The sequence below is a fragment of the Henckelia pumila genome, chromosome 2 (assembly GCF_033568475.1).
Source record: "Henckelia pumila isolate YLH828 chromosome 2, ASM3356847v2, whole genome shotgun sequence".
Lineage (NCBI taxonomy): Eukaryota > Viridiplantae > Streptophyta > Magnoliopsida > Lamiales > Gesneriaceae > Henckelia > Henckelia pumila.
In genome coordinates this window covers 54,958,265-54,977,060 of record NC_133121.1, presented here as the reverse complement: position 1 = coordinate 54,977,060, position 18,796 = coordinate 54,958,265, and the positions used below count along the sequence as shown (strand labels likewise).

Here is an 18,796-nt window from a genome sequence, read left to right as displayed (position 1 = left end):
AGCAGCCAGCACCAAAGAGTTCTTCTGGTTATCGTCCCCAGACTCAAGGGCAGGTGTTTGCTCTGTCTCAGGAGCAGGCTACTGAGGGAAGCGATCGCATGTTGGCATGTACCTTTCTGTTATGTGGTATTCCTGTACTTGTATTAATTGATACTAGAGCATCGCATTTCTTTATTTCTAGTCGCTTTGTTAAGAGACATAGATTACCTTATGTATCATTAGATATGGATTTAGTTGTATCTACTCCGTTGGAGCAAGAGATAGTAACTAAGCGTCTAGTGATGGGTTGCCTTCTGGAGTTTGAGGGTAATGTGTTAGCGGCTAATTTGATGATATTAGCGATGCCAGATTTTGACTGTATTTTGGGAATAGATATGCTGACTTTGTATCACGCTACTGTGGATTGTTATCAGCGTCTGGTACAGTTTCATCCTGTTGAGGGTGATAGTTGGTACTTTTATGGTGAGAGTGCGCGACCTCCGATGCCACTTGTTTCGGCTCTGAAGGCATGTCATGTCTTGGAGTCAGGTGGGGAGGGCTACCTCATCTATGTATTTGATATGTCTGCGAGTAGTTCGGGTATTGATCAGCTACCGGTTGTCAGCGAGTTTCCTGACGTATTCCCTGATGAGATTCCTGGTTTTCCTCCGGTTCGAGAGGTTGAATTTGGTATTGATCTAGTACCAGGAACTACACCTATATCCCGAGCACCTTATCGTCTGGCACCGTCATAAATGAGGGAATTGAAACAGCAGTTACAGGATCTGCTTGATAAGGGATATATTCGTTCGAGTGTTTCTCCGTGGGGAGCACCTGTGTTATTTGTCAAGAAGAAGGATGGATCGATGCGACTGTGTATTGATTACAGGCAGTTGAATCGTGTCACCATCAAGAATAAGTATTCTTTGCCGTGGATTGATGATCTGTTCGATCAACTACAAGGTACTTCTATCTATTCTAAGATAGATCTGAGATCGGGATACCACCAGATGCGGGTACGAGACTCAGATATTTCTATGACTGCTTTTAGGACCAGATACGGACATTATGAATTTCTGGTGATGCCATTCGGTTTGACGAATGCACCGGCAGTCTTTATGAATCTGATGAATCAGGTATTTCAAGAATATCTGGATAGATTTGTCATCGTCTTCATTGATGATATTCTTGTCTATTCTCATGACAAGGATGAGCATGCACAGCATTTGAGGATTATTTTACAGACGTTACGAGATAAGCAGCTGTATGCAAAATTGAGCAAGTGTGAATTTTGGCTTGATCGGGTAGTGTTTCTCGGTCATGTGATTTCTAGTGAAGGAATATCTGTTGATCCTAGTAAGATAGAGGCAGTGCTGAACTGGTCTTGTTCGACGACGGTTGCTGAGATTCGTAGTTTCTTGGGTCTAGCGGGATATTACCGTCGGTTCATCGAGAATTTTGCACAGTTGGCCAGACCTTTGACACAGCTTACACGGAAATATGTTGCCTTCATATGGTCCTCGGATTGTGAGGAGTCATTTCACGAGCTGCGTAGACGTCTTACTACTGCACCTGTGCTAGCTCTACCTTCTGGATCAGGAGGTTATGTTGTCTATGCCGATGCCTCTGGTCAGGGGTTAGGATGTGTTGTGACACAGCATAGACATGTTATTGCCTATGCTTCTCGACAGTTGAAGACGCATGAGACTAACTATCCAGTGCATGATCTCGAGTTGGCCGCCATTGTATTTGCGCTCAAGATTTGGAGGCATTATCTTTATGGTGAGAAATTTGAGATATTTACGGATCACAAGAGTTTGAAGTATTTATTCACTCAGGCAGAGTTGAATATGCGACAGAGACGCTGGATGGATCTTCTGAAGGATTATGATTGTGAAATCAAATATCATCCAGGTTCTGCCAATCTTACTGCTGATGCCTTGAGTCGGCAGGTGAAACTTTCTGCACTTCAGACTAATGAAATATCTCATATGATTCAAGAGTGCTGTTCATTGAGTTTTACGCTCAAGCACAAGAAAGGGAGGAATGGGATTCGTTTGTATACTATTCTATCTGAGCCAGCATTGTATTCTCGGATCAGAGATGCTCATATATCTGATGTTAAGACTCAGCGTTTGGCACGTATGGCCAATGGAGTTAATACATCTGGATTCCATTTTCAGGCAGATGGTTTATTGTGCCTATCTAATCGAGTGGTTGTACCTAATGTTGCGGAGCTCAGGAATGATATTCTTTCTCAAGCTCACAGGAGTCGATTATCTGTTCATCCTGGAAGTATGAAAATGAATAAGGACTTGCGAACTAGATTCTGGTGGAAAGGGATGAAGCGAAGTGTATATCAATTTGTTTCAAGATGTTTGGTTTGTCAACAGGTCAAGGCTGAACACCGACGATCAGGTGGATTACTGCAGAATCTTGAGATTCCCGAATGGAAGTGGGAGCACGTAACTATGGATTTTGTCACCCACTTGCCTATGACGTCACGTCAGTGTGATGCTATCTGGGTCGTTGTTGACCGTATGACAAAATCAGCACATTTCATTCCTTACAACCAGGAGTATTCTTATGATCGCATGGCACGCTTATATGTCCAGGAGATAGTACGATTGCATGGAATTCCAGTGAGCATAGTCAGTGATAGAGACCCACGATTTACCTCACGTTTCTGGGGTAGTTTTCAGCAGGCGTTGGGTACCACTCTGAGTTTAAGTACTGCATATCATCCGGAGACTGACGGGCAGTCAGAACGGACGATTCGTACGTTGGAGGATATGCTACGTTCTTCTGTCATGGACTTTGGTTTATCTTGGCAGGATCAGTTACCTTGATCGAATTTGCTTACAATAATAGTTATCATCGTAGTATTGATATGGCATCTTTCGAGGCATTGTATGGTCAACGGTGTCGTACTCCGTTATTTTGGAATGAAGTAGGAGAACGACAAGTCGAGGGTCCTGAGTTGGTGCAGCAGATTGTAGACAAGGTAGATTTGATCAAGCGGAGAATCAAAACTGCTCAAGATAGACAAGCCAGTTATGCTAATATTCATCGCAGGCCATTGCAGTTTGAACCTGGTGAATATGTGTTCTTGCGAGTATCACCTTTCAGGAAGGTGATGAGATTCGGTGTGAAAGGCAAGTTGTCACCTCGTTTCATTGGACCTTTCCAGATACTGGAGAAGATCGGAGATGTTGCTTATCGTTTGGCGTTACCGCCATCTCTTTCCAGTATACATAATGTTTTTCATGTGTCGTTACTTTGACAGTACATAGCTGATGAATCACATGTGATTCAGTCTTCTGAAGTTCAGCTAGAGCCAGATCTGTCGTATGTTGAACGACCACTCCGTATTCTAAACAGGAAGGAGAAAGTTCTTTGAAACAAGACTATACCACTTGTGATGGTACAGTGGCAACGCCGAGGCGTTGAGGAAGCAACTTGGGAAACCGAGAGCTATATGCGAGCAGAATATCCTGAGTTGTTTGCTTTGTACTTTTAAGTACCATGTAAAGATGTAATTACCGTTGTTGTAATAAAACATGGTTTTCTGTTTCATATTGTTATCTTAATTTGTCTTTAGATTTTATTTCGCGGACGAAATATCTAAAGGTGGGGAGAATGTAGTAACCCAGAATTCATTTTAAGATAATAATATGATAATCATGATTAAGGGTCTAGTCTAAACTGCTGAACTGATGAGCAGCTAGGGAATATGAGCAGCTAGGGAAACATGAGCAGCTAAGGAATATGAGCAGCTAGGGAAACATGAGCAGCTAGGAATTATACAGCTAGGGATTCTACGGCTAGGGAATTCTGCTGTTAGTCTGTTAGGGAATTTCGTTACTAAGGAAGTTTGAAAAGCTGCTAGGGAATCCCGACCTGCTATTAAGGAATCCCGACCTGCTGCTAGGGAATCCCGAACTGCTATTAGGGAAGCCCAAACCCTCCAGGACAGGCAGGCAGGTGTGTGGACGCTTGCATGAATGACAGTTGGCGCCTAAGCATGAGCTGTCAATAATGGTAGTGACTCAGCTCAAGCATCTGATACGTGGCGTGCTTATAGGAGCTCGGACGTCTCGACGTCAGCTCAAGAATCCCGATCACCCCAAATATTTGTCTATAAATAGGAGCTGGGGATTCAGTTATTTTACACATCACTTCCATCTCACTTCATATCTTAGCACGAGAAAGAGTAGCTCGGGAATTCGGGAAGGAATAGCTCGGGAAGGAATAGCTCGGGAAGGAAGAGCTCGGGGTCGGACCAAGAGACCAGTTCGGGTCAAGCTTGAGACCAGGTCAGGTCGGGAGACCTAGGACAGGTAGGGGTTGTCTTTTTCCAGCTTATTCAGACTTCGGTGTTAAGTACGTACACATTGACTGAGATTGCCAGCGAGTATACATGTTTATATGTTGCATTTATTTGGCATTATTATGTGGCATGATATATGATTTACCGTTTTTCATATTCATATGTCATGTGCATATACACGTTGAGCCTATACCTTGTTATACCTGACTATAGAGCCGCTCAGCTCTATACTCGATAGTCTATCACTGAGGGTACCGCGACGGCGGGAGCATTTATGTCTGTCTACTCTGGTGTACTAGACGAGTGTGGTTGTACCCAGAGGTTGATCCGTGCGGTGGCAGCACTCATGTGGCGCCGGTACTGAGCATGACTTTTCGGATGACCCTTTACCAGTCATCATGTTGCATGCATTATATACGTATGTTTACTCATGTCTATTTACTGGGCGTTAGCGCTCACGTCCTAGTTGTTATCTTGGACACCCTATTCCCTGGGGCAGGTCGTAGGATGGACGGAGCTGGTAGTTCAAGGCAGGACTAGGGAGCAGGAGCCTTGAGGAGTTTTTTTTATGCAGCAGGATTCGATATAGCTGTATAATGTTTACTTTTAAGAATTTCGATATGGTTGTATCACTACAGATTTAAGCCTGGATTTTATTACTAAGCTGATATGTAAATTATGGTTATGTTTCCGCACGTTTTACTCTGTTATGTTATTTTGCTGTATTAAGTTTAATGCATGCTATTAGTTGCCAGTTAGTAGGTGATACCATGCAGGGTCACTACATAGTCTGTGAAATCATAGCTCTCTAAAATTTGCTTGCCTCCTTCAACTCTATAATAATTATTAGGAGAGGCTGCTGAAGTTCATAAATATTTTGTAAGTATTTAATTGACACGCCTCTTGTCTCAGAAAAATTGTTATATATACCATGAAAATTACACATGGTTATATGTTATATTTGAATAAAACTATCCAGTGCATTTGAAATAATTTTGTAATTAATTCTAAAGATAACGTGAACTTTCATTGTACATAATAGAATATGCTAAAAAGTAAAAAATATTTACCCTAATTAATTTGCTAAAATTATCGGTTAAACTTTTATGAAAAAATTACTTTTTTAATCCTGTATGTTTGCCACTTTGCGATTTTGGTCCTCTATATTCTCAGATTTCAGTTTTAGTCCGCTATCTTTATTTTTTTGGCAATTTTAGTCCTTTTTCTGATGTGGCGCTGATGTGGCACCAATGCAGTGCTGATGCGGATCTGATGTGTATAGTGTCACGTAAGCATTTTCGAATAAAAAAGACTGAAATTGCCAAAAATCAAAACATACATGACTAAAACTGAAATATGAAAACATAGAACACCAAAATCGCAAAGTGACAAACATAAAGGACCAAAATTGCAGTTTTTCCAACTTTTATTATGATTAATAAAAATATTATTAATTAGTGAGTGACTTTTTTTCATATTATAAATCGATTGCAACTCATAACGACTCTCGTGCGACCAGTGGCGGAGAATTCATTTGTTGTATGACACACGCATGGCGTGTGGTACACTAATTAAATATTTAAAGTATAATTTTAGTGCAAAATTTTAATTTTTTGGCTTCTAGTCCAAATTGGGCGTAGTGCTTATGATTTACTGTCACATGACAAAATATTTAATGTGATATCGAAAAATACTGACATAAGAATTACAGAAATACCACATCCCCGAACCATGTTATACACTTATACGATCATATCATAAACGTGTGGTAGACGCACGTAACAAAATTTAAAATGAAAATAAATGCTCTTTGGAAAAAATGTGTATGTTTCTCCACATCAATCCAAAAGTTGAACTAAACCCCCAAAAGTGATACATGTGGACGAGCATTGACTCATCGACCTTATGACCGCGTCTAAAAAAAGTACAAATAAAACGTTTAGTAGACCTTTTCTTTCTCGTGTCGTCATTTTATTCATTTTGAAAATTATTATAGAAGACGGAACAGAAAAAGAAAAAAAAACTTTGAGGTGATATTATGTGAGACTGATCGACGACTATGTTCGTACCATCAATAAAAAGTAACATTTTGAACATAAAAAATAATATATTTTCATGAGTCAGGTTGGAGATGATCATCTCATAAAATTAAATTCGTAAGACAGTCTTATAGCTAGGAGTTTTTGTGTAAAACTTTAATGTGAAAATTATTTAGAACACTAAAAAGTTTAATTTAGAATCACATATTCGAGCAAGAGGAGAATTATATTTATAATCTAAAAATTTATAATTGCACTCCAATTTTGATATTTGATATATTTTCTTACATTTCAAGTATTTTTTTTGTATTTTTTGAATAATTTCTTGTGATTGAAACTTAAATCTTAGAGTTGAGATTTTTTTGAAATTTTTAATTGAAAAGTTTATGTTAATATTAGAGTAGATTTTTTTAATCAACAGTAGATGCTTCAGCATCAAAGATTTGTAATAAAAAAAAAACTTTATATTAATGGGATATAAATTTTCAATCCTAAATGAATAATTTTTTTTTTGTTTGTATCAAAAATCCAAGAAAATGTAAATTCACTGCCATTAACATTACCGTAACTCTAATTAATTTTGTTTGTGTTTAAATTTTGCAAGCAATTTTAATTAGAATTTTAAATATTTTCCCATCTACCATGTTAAATTGCTCTTTGTCTTCTATTGTTTTTTTAAGGAATCTTCATTTTCTTTTTATACTTTTTTTTATTTATGCACAAATTCAGGCAAATTTTCGGATGTATCAATAAAATTTTACAATTAAAGAAATCAGCGAGTATAATTATTGCATTTCTTCTCAAGAAATAGTTTTGACAAGGAAATGCATATAGCAATATTTCTTCTCAAGAAATAATTTTGACAAGGAAAGGTAAGATGCTCCATAACCCAACAAATAGTGAACACATCTGGAAAGAATCAAAGACATACATATACAAAGAAGGGTATATTTGTCTTTAAAAAATACGGAATAATTAAGGTGATATAATTTTGTAAGAAAACACATTAAAAATGATAAAGTGGAGCATTATTATAAATTTTTGAAGTGTAAAAATCACTCCCAACAATATCTTGATCCCCAAATAAAATACCATCTAAATATAAATCGGACTGAAATCCGCCCAATAACCAAAAGATTCAAGCTTCGACCAGTTCCAAAAATAATTGTAAAATAAAGCAGAGAATCAGGTATTTACACTAGACATGGACATCACAAAATAAGATCGTTCAACTTTATTGAGCAAAACATAAACTTGATCAAACAAACTTTTAATTAAGCACGTAAGCAAGCTAGCTAGCTAGATCAATTGCTATAACATTCAAATATTTTACCCTTCACAACTTATGATATATAGTAAAGCAAGAGAGATATCACACACCATGAACTTCAACCATATTCTTCGAAATCACCTTGGACGAAAACCAGCCATCGACATGTTGGTTTTTAATGAATCCACAGAATATAGATCAGTTAACCTATTAATGGCTGATGATCCACTTGAATCAAATCCTCTTGAACCATACCCACGAATGTCTGGAATTCTCGAGTTAGATCCATGGGTCGTAGAGTATGTTGGCTCGAAAGGTGCCGGCGGAGATATTTTGGAGCTGCTAAGCATAACAACGACAGAATCCATTGTTGGTCTATCATTAGGATTTTCTTGCACGCATAGCAAACCGATGTGAACGCATCTGAACATATCATGTAGGTTAATTGAACCAACCCTCAATACTGGATCAATGATATCCTCTGCTGTTCCTTGGCGCCACTGTTTCCATGCCTATAATAAATATGAAATATATAATCATAATCTCTTTATGGAAAACCAGCATTCACCACAGGATATTAAGCAAAAATCCGCCCAGTCGATCACCGATATGATCAGGGAACTAGACAAGATTTCGGCTTTTATCAGGTTTCAGCTTACAATCATAATGAATTCATCTTGCTTACCATACTTAAGAGATTTTCCATATCCTTTCCATTTTTAAATGTTCTATTTTGCTGACCGCTGACAATTTCTAGGACCAGCACACAGAAGCTAAATACATCAGATTTAGCAGAAAATTGTCCGTGCATTGCATATTCCGGTGACATATATCCACTACAATAATCGAGTTGTTAGTAGTTGAAGCAAGCAAAAGTTACAAAGCCTAATCATTTAGCCTACATATATCAAATGAAATCATTGCAGATTTTTGAAGAAGATCATTTCTAAATAAAAAATTTAGAAATTTGTGTAATATTTAAATCTTATTATATATGCAACTTAAATCTTGTTGAGCATAGTCTAAGCACCAGAATTTGATCAAGTCAAGTTGCTCATTAATTCCAAAATCCAATCAATGCCACTTGGGGCTACTATTGAAAGAACGCTTACTAAGTTCCCACAATTTTGTTGGTGTTGGCTTGAGTTTCATCAACATCAAATAACCTCGCCATGCCAAAGTCCGCAATTTTGGGGTTCATATCTCCATCCAAAAGTATGTTGCTAGACTTAAGATCACGATGAATTATTTTGATTCGAGATTCTTCGTGTAAATATAGAAGTCCCTTAGAAATCCCCCATATGATCTTGTAACGGTTCTTCCAATCCAAATCATTTTGTTTGATGGGGTCTGCAGTATAATCAAGTACATACATGAAGAATATATAAAACGCAAATAGTGAAATAATTACAATGAATTGAAAAGGACATTGAAATATATATTATTACCGAATAGAAATTTGTCGAGGCTTCTATTCTTGACAAATTCATAGACGAGAAGTCTTTCCTTCCCTTCAATGGAAAAACCCAAGAGTCTTACAAGATTCTTGTGTTGCAGCTTGGCTACTAATAAGACTTCATTCTTGAATTCCACGTCACCTTGCCCAGAATCCAAGGATAGTCTTTTTACAGCAATGTCTTGTCCATTTGAAAGTTTTCCCTAATAAATATATATTACAATTAATAAATCATTATTATATATCACAAATATTATCAATATTGTAACACAGTGCAAAAGGTTTTAAATTTACCTTATAAATGACCCCAAATCCACCTTGTCCCAACTTGCTAGCAAGTGAGAAATTATCAGTAGCAGCTTTGATTTCGGAAAAATCATATTGTAGAGATTCATCTACGTTAATGTCGCGTGAAGCTTCAAAATAATTAAAAAAAAGGAATGAGATTTGATTTAGCGAAATTGCTAGCTAGTTGAATCCTGAAAATTGCAATTAATAAATTACACTGATCAAGTTGATCTTGTTTTGGGTTTGGCTTCTTTTTAGCTCTCTTTATCAGCGAGATAGTAGCAATTAATACAGCTACTATTAGACCCACACCAACAGAAACGGAAGCGATTATGGCAGTCCGAGTACTGTTACCACCTCCTCCCCCTGCAAGTGCAATATCATAACGGATTACAATTAAAAGGGTAAATTCGCATTCAGTACCTAAACCCAAACACATATGCATGTTCAGTTCCTTGTCAGAAAAATATTTGTTTGAACTCCCTGGGCCCACATTTTTTTCTCGGATGAAAATGAGTACAAAACATTAAAATTAAGGTACGAATATATGATATTCCAGTACAAAACATTGAAAATCTGGTAGTCCGAGTTTCAATGTTTTGTACTGAAATATCATGTATTCGTACCTTATTTTTAATGTTTTGTACTGATTTTCATCCGAGAAAAAAATGTGGGCCCAGAGAGTTTAAACAAACATTTTTCTGACGGGGGACTGAACATATATATTTGTTTGGGTTTAGGTACTGAATGATACTTTACCGTTAATATTTCCCTATTCCAAATGATTTATATTATTATATATTATTTCATTAATTTATCGTCAAACCTTATTTCACTAGATATATTTAATTTCAAGTATTTATTATGAGCAAATTGGTCATGGAAATTTAATTGAAAATCATTACATGACTATTTTATTAAGGAAAAATTACTTTTTTGGTCCTGTATGTTTGTCACTTTGCGATTTCAGTCCGTTATATTTTCAGATTTCAGTTTTAGTCCATAATCTTTATTTTTTTTGGCAATTTTAGTCTTTTTTCCAACGTGTCGCTGACGTGGCACCAATTCAGTGCTGATGTGGAACTGACGTGTACAGTGCCACGTAAGCATTTTAGAATAAAAAGGACCGAAATTGCCAAAAATCTAAACATGCAGGACTAAAATTGAAATGTGAAAACATAGAGGACCAAAAATGCAAAGTGACAAACATACCGGACTAAATTTGCAATTTTCCCTTTTTTTAATAAAAATTTTTGCTTCGAATGTACTCGAAGTGATTAATGATAATAAAATAAGAAGTTTAAGAGTAATTGATGCATGAATCATGCATTCATTGTAAAGTTTCCTTTCATTGATTATGTTATAGTTATCTATTAGGAGAATCATGGCATTAGTTATTTAAAATTATTTGACAGGTATAGAATAACTAAATTATATTTTACGTGAGTTCAAATAATATAAATGAATACATCAAAATATATTGGTAACTTCACCTATTAATTATTATTTATTTCTAGCTATATTTAGATATTGATTGTGATAAGTATAATATTAGTTCTTTTCAGTGTTCTAAAAATCCCCGCCTAGGCGCTGGGCGGCGGCCTGCCGCCTGGATTTATGGCTGAAGGCATCGCCCGATTAACTGGTCGCCTAGGCGGCGCCTCAGCTGCCTAGGCGGTCTGGGCACTGCCTAGGCAGTTTATCCATATAATAAAAAAAACTTTAAATTTTTTTAAATAATAAAGAAAATTTAAAAAGAAGAAAAAAAACCAGAAACCCACAATCAAAAGAGAGAAGAAACAAAACAAAACAAAACAAAACAAAACAAAAAATGGAAGAAAACAAAGAAAAGCCGTCATGAACTTGTCTTCAATGTTCAACCTTCTTGTTGTCTTCCCAACTATTGAGTATTGACTATATTAGTATATATATTTTACTATATTATTAAAATTTTAAAATAATTTTATACAAAAAAACTGAAAAAATATAAGACATAAAAATTATTTTTCACAATAAAACTCATAAATATTTCATGATTATAATGTTTTAGGTTAAAGAAAAACTGCCTAGGCGACTAGGCGCTAGGCGGTGGCCTCGCCCGCTTGCCTACCGCCTAACGCTTTTTAGAACATTGGTTCTTTTATTTGACATCTAGTGTAGAAGAAATATATTTAAATCATGTACTTAGTTGCAGGGGCGGATTTACTGTAGGGCGAAGAGAGGCCACGGCCCCCCCGAAGATTTTTGAAAATTTTATAAGTATATAGTTAATTTTTTTTGTTTTATGTATATATATAATATTTATCCCCCGAGATGTTATATGTAAGAATTGGCCTGGTGGTTGCCTTTCCAAGTTTTAACAAATGGTCCGGGGTCGATTCCCTTTAGGCCATCTTTTCCTTTTTATTTTTATTATATATTCTCACTTTAATTAACACTTTTAAAATTTTTTTTATCTTATTCTTTTTGTTTTATTTTTATTTTTATCATATATTCTCACTTTAATTAGCACCTTTAATATTTTTTTCTCTTACTATTTTTGTTTTTAAATTTGAAAAGTTAGCACTTTTTATTTTGAACTATCTTACAAATTTTTATTTTTTTGTTATTTAAAAAATTACCATCACTTATCTAAGACAATAAAATATAATTGATTTTTTAATTTCTTAAATTTTTTATTTTACTCAGCTTTAATGCACATCTTGCTCAATGTTTCGCATATTTGAAGTGATTTTAAGGTTTGAAATTTTGGAATTTTTGATAGCTGGTAATCTCATTGTTTTTAAACCAAGTTTGGTAATTTTCGATTCTCTTAACATCAAAATTTGGTTCTGTTTTTTCATTTGGTTTCGTAACTTCGTTAATCTATTTCGTTATATTTTTGTTTTGTTCTATGATGTTTTTTATTATTTATATCATCTTGATTTTGAATCTTATTAAATTACTTGCAAGTTGCGATAGTTTTCTTTTTAATTGAAAAACTTATTCATCAACTTGAACAAAAAACAAAGTCATATTCACTTGTGTCTGCAAAAGAAAAAATTAAAGCTCATCATTGAATGAATATTTACATTTTACTTTTTTATTATTGTTATTTTGCTAATATATAGAATGAAACATCTCTGTGAATTGAGATTGTGGCTCTCGCTTAACATATTTTTATTGGTTATAAATGGAAAAAATCAATTATAAAATATAGAAAGACAACAAACTCTGTTATGTTCAATGATAGATTTTGATATATAATCGATAATATTTTTTAAGAAACATTTGGCTTTCGTTTTTTGGGAAAAAAATTATTATTAACTTTAGGTATTATTATATATATATTTATTTTTTAAAAAATTTTATTCATGTTATTGAAAGTTATACAAACATTTAATAATTATTTTCGTCATTTTGTATTCAAATGCGGCCCCCCGAACATGGAGTCCTGGATCCGCCCCTTTTTAGTTGTAACGTTATTTTTTTTTTAATAATTACAAATGGCATGAAGTGGATAAGGTGATCATAAAGAATTCTAATAAACATTGTATAAATAATTCAAGATTTTGATATTCTAACAATAAAATTTAAAGAGAGAATACATTTTTGGTCTCGTAACAAAATAAATTTTTTTAATTTCAATTTTAGTCATTTCAACCGTGACGCTGACATGACGTTGGGCGTTGGACACATCATCATTTTCTGATATATATATATCATATTAGTTACGTAGCACTCATTCCATTGGACAATTTCTAAAGTTTGAAAAAAACAAGCGTGCAAATTAGTTGACTAATCTTGTTAATTATCCTATTACATAACCAGAAATGAAAAGAAAAAGATACACAATAGGATAAAAAAAATTTAATTTCGAGACTTAAAAGTATAATTAAGATTGATTTTGTGTGTGTGTGTGTGTGTATTCACTATTAATTTCATTTATTTTTCATAAATTTTAATTTCATTATTATTTAATAATTCTATGAGTATTATATTTGAATACGAAAATTTATTTAAATAATAATTTCTTTTATTATAGAATATGTGATTGTGTGTGTGTGCGTGTGTTTTTTTTTTAAAAAAAAAACATCGATTTTTTTAAAATAATAAGAACTTTATTGTTTCATATATTGGGAAATTGTTAAATTTAAACTCTTTTAATTTATATTTTGATATGTTTCATCGTCAAATTTTGATTTTAGTACTATAACTTTGGATATTTGCAATTTCAATTTTGTTTTTCACCACAATTTTTATGAGACGCCAAATCGTTGTTGACGTTTATTGTTGGTATGTCAAACTCAACGTCGGTACTCCAGTGAAAAAATGACTAAATTGTAAAATAAGTATAAAAAAATGAAGGAACCTAATTTTTTGAGTCCATTAATTTGACATTTTTCGGTTTTAATTCGTTAACTTATAAATTTTGGGGCTTGGTGCAATAACTTTTGAATTTCGATTATTTCTCAGAATAATGCTGATTAGGTGATGGTTAAAGCACATATTTTTGGTGTCACAGCCATTAATGGTTCTAACTTATGATGAAATGCATAAACTTGTAGAGTAATACTCCTGTGAGACGATCTCATCCGTGAGACGGGTCAACCCTACCCATATTTATAATAATAAGTAATACTTTTGGCATAAATTGTAATACTTTTTAATGGATAACCCATACAAGAGATCCGTCTTATAAAAGTGACCCATGAGACCGTCTCATAGGAGTTTTTGTCAAACTTGTAAAGTTTGACAGATTTGTTCGACTTTGATTATGTTAAGTTGTTTTCAAATAAATCGATCGATTTCCCTCTAAAATAAAATAAAAATACATTTTTTTTGCAACATTAGCTTTAGCCACCGTCTAATCGATGTTTTCCGACATAATCGATGGACCAAAAGAGCACAAGTTATTGTATTAAAAGCATAAATCGAAAAGTTATTGGCAAAACAGAAGAAGAAGACGAGCTACTAGATTAAAAAAATTATTTTCTCAAAAAATGAATATTAGTTTTTGTTTAAAAACTTTTCAAAATTTTAAAACAAAAGTTTGTAATCATTTTTAAGCATGTCGAAGCACTACCTAATTGAAGACAAATCCAAATTAGGCAGGCAACATGTAAAAGGAGCAAGAGTACATGCATATTATCATCTCTTACCTGGCGGTGTGGGCTGCTGTGACAAACCTGGTGGCGGTGACGGTGATGGTGGCGGCTGTTGCGGACCTGGTTGTGGTGGTGGCAGTCGTGGTGGTGGTGGTGGTGGTCACAGTTGTGGTGGCAGTGTTGCAAGCGCCTGTAATTCCTGAAGCCTGGTTGCGTTGTAAAACGGCACTTCATGATAACGAAGATTGCAGCTAGGCCATAGTACCCTACACCTTATGGAATTGTTGCAATATATTGGAATATCCGAAGCAGCCCGAATTAAACAACTAGTGCAATTGTCCGGAGACAAATCAGGGGTACACTGAACCAAGGAAAAAATAAACTGAAAATCCGCAGAGCTTCTATTCCCAGCAGCCACTTTCCTCAGAGGGCCACCACTGGCAGCTTTCCCGCGAAGATTGTCAAGTAGTTTACCAACATCCGCCGCAAACTGTTCAGGACTCGTGACGTTCTTTGTATTCCACCAGTACCACGATGGAGAAGTCCTCAAAATCCCGAACATAGATTCATTAGAGTACCGCACCATGCAGAGCTCATTCCACTGAACGGCCTGCTTGTAATTTGGACACGATTTTACTAATTCAGCAGTCGCATTTTGGATACAGCTATGGCATTCTTCTGGCTGTGTGTCCCCTCTGCACAGCACTGCGGCATACACTGTATCCGGGCTCTGCCCCACGGAGGCGTTGTAGAATCCATTGATATCGACCTTTGTTGGAAGGGAGGCGAAGAGTGTGTCCATGTTAGCCTTATACGTGCTAAAACTGGTGTAATTGCCGTTGTCTATGCAGTAAGATTGCGCTGCAGCGAACGCTAAAAGGTTTGTAAGGGTTACGAAAATGGAGGCGAGCCGCCATCTCTGTGAAATCATAGCTGATCTCTAAATTTTACTTGCCAGCTACCTTCAACTCTATGATCTTTTTTGAGAGGCTGTTTTGAGGTTCATAACTATATGTATTTTTATTAGACTTGCTTGTCTCAACAAAACTAAATATTATAAAACCATGCACAAAAGTATAAAAACTTACTAAACTTATCATTTAAACTTTTATACATTTATTATTATTACTAGCTAGCGTCTCTTATACATTATGCACGCATATACATAAAATAATTTTGGATACATTCAACATTATTTATAAATTAAATATTCAAAAGTTTGGATTAAGATAAAAAATTATTTAGTAATTTAAAAAATTCTAAAAATAATAGATAAAATATATGATACACAATAATGGACAAGTGAAGAGATATTTTTTTGAAATAAGCTTGAGGAGCAGGGTATGTTTGTAAAATTAATTAACGCTTCACCAAATGTATTGTAAGATTACCATTAAATTTTATTAATTACATCATTTAATTGGGCATTTTTTCATATTAAATCAATTTACAACTCTTAATTTTGACGAACAATTTTTAATGGTATAAATATTTCAATATAAATTATGTAGCAAAGTTTATAACCTCAATACATGCCGTAATATTATTTTCACTTTGAATTTAAAAATATCCCGAAACATTATATCTTTTTCAACAAATTATTTTACATTACAAAATCAAGATATTAATTTCATTAATGAAAAAATGTTCATTTATATAATTAAAAAAAAACAATATTGTATTCTAGAGCGCTGAATTATAATAAAGAAGTAAAGATAAATGTTTGGCTTTAGTTTTGATTTTATAGTTTTCACCTTATATACAAATTACGAGATGAAAATGTAAGATTATTTCATTCACATCAGTGCAGTACCTTTTACCAATTTTTTTTATTATCACATTACTCATAATTTTCTTAAACAATGTAGAAATTAAATAGCACATGATGGATATTCCATTCACACAATCAAATTTTGAGGAGAGAATTTGGATGAACGGTCACTATTACTACTTACTAGCCTCTGGAGCAAAACTTTAACTGAAAAGTCAAATACTATATACATTAGTAGATTTTTTTTTTTTTTTTTTATCGTTTTATATGTTTTTCTAATTTATAATTATTATTTTTAAAACAAAATATTGAGAAATTGGGGACTCAATTTACCCAAAAAAAAAAAATTCTTTTGTTTGAAGGATTTCGGATTTTTTTTGATAATTAATTATTAAAAAAAATTATTTTCACCCACTCATGATCTAAATGAATCTTCTGACTCCGTCTCTAGGTTAAACTTTCGATGTTATGGGTGTCATTTAGACGTTTATCCAGAAACAAATATACCTTGCATAATTAAACACTCAAGTTGTTGCTTTAAAAATATATCCTAAAGACGTGACAATATATATAGGCTAGACTTTGTTTTATAATGTTCTTTAAGAAGATATCCTAAAGTACGTCATGTATACTGAGATCAGATGATGAATACTGATTTATTTTTAATCTATACGTACCAATTATAAAAGTGTGAGCCAAGGTCAAAGTTTTTCATTGTCTATTTTCAACTTTGTCCTTGGTTTATACACACTTGATAAATTTTGTGAGGATGTTTTTGTAAAATAAATTATTATGATAATGTCAAAATTGAAAAATTGTGTGCATAATAGATAAGGTTCCAGTTTCCAAAAAGAAAGAAATACCAAAATATTTTAGTTTTTATTTTCTTGTAGATAAAGTAAATAGATTTTTTCCGAAAAAAATCTTAATTAAATACTCGTCCAGTTTTCTAAAAGATTGAAACACCAAAATACTTTAATTTTATTTTTTTGTAGATTGAATAAACAGATTTTTTCAACAAAAAATACGATGTATTTTAATTTGTGTAAGGATCTATTTAGCTAAATAATTATATCATGAGTTCATAAATATAACAAAATATGAGATATTTATGTGATGATCTTGTAACTAACGAAAGAATATTTTTACAAGCGTTGGAGATGGATAAACCGGTTATAGTTTTCTGTAAGTTAAAGTTACATGTTTTGAAGGTAAATTTTTTAATTTGTTATAAATAAATCTTTACAAAAGTTATTCATTAGCATTACTCACCACTTTTCCTTATGACTAATAATAAAAAAAGGTTCAGCTCAAAACAACAACGGTCGCAAAATTTGTGTAAGGAGCTATTGAGTTAAATAATTAAATCATGAGTTCATAATTATATATTAGAAATATCAGATTTTCAAACGTTGTTAAAATATATATTTGAATAAAATACACATCGGTGTTGAAATAAATCAATTCAAATTGAGTTAAGTTTTGATCCAAAATAATAAATAAATAAGAATATGTATTTACTCTCCAAATAGACAAAATGGTTGAATAAAAGTTTTATTGGAATATTAAAATTTGTAATTAAATACATTCAAAATTCAATCAAAAAATTTCAGCAACGAAATCATTGTAAGTAAAAAGAGATCAATAGATTTCAAAAAATAAGAAATTAAGAAGAAAAGAGAATGTCCAACAAATACATTGATCGTTAAAGATATTGACATACAAATACGTAATAGAATGCATTTAAAATTGCAAGTAAATATTTTTAACATAAAGAAAGACCGTCTAACAAAATAATAAAATAATAACGATAAAAATGCAAATGATCGATGTAGATATCATCAAAAATTGTTATTAACGATGATGATAATATTGAATCTTTCGTAGAGAATAAAAAACGCATGGGATGAAAAAATCGTGAAAGCTAAGAGAAAATAATCCAAAATATAAAAGAAAAAATATTTTACGCAATAATTTAAATTAAGGTTTAGAATTTATTATCTATATCAATTTTTTTTCATAAATAAATAGTCACAAAAGAAGTAATCAACACATAAGATAGACAATTACAAAATCAATATTTAATTTAATTTGATTAACGCATCTCACTTATTAACAAATAAAAAATAAATCATATTGCTTCAAGGCACACATACATGAGATAAAAAAAAAAGATGAATTCATAGTACGAAACATATCATAATCGCTCAAGATAAATCAACAAAACAATGAAAAACTCGAGCTGTAATAATTGCATAAGTTTCAATATCAATATAATACTGTCAAGGTAAAACTACATTAAACACTATATTTATGCTCACATTAGTTATTGATTATGTCTTATTCTAAACTGTTATTGTAGATATAGAATAAATGACTGTAAATTATACAAACATTTAAATAGCAAGGGTTGAATTGTTCGACAATGTTGCAAATGTTTTTATTAGTTGCAATGTTGAAGATTATATTGATTTCATCATTAAGACATTTAATAATTTTTTCTTTCAAATATTATATATTATTACTATAAAAATCATTAATTAACTGCATGTTAATATCTTCTCATTTCAACTAAT

The 18,796-nt window shown here is 33.2% G+C and overlaps 1 pseudogene; it reads right to left on the bottom strand.

Annotated features, from left to right (window-relative positions):
- Nucleotides 1–7,755: 7,755 nt before the first annotated feature.
- On the bottom strand, nucleotides 7,756–15,380 carry LOC140877623 (cysteine-rich receptor-like protein kinase 15; annotated as a pseudogene).
- Between the last annotated feature and the right edge of the window lie 3,416 nt (nucleotides 15,381–18,796).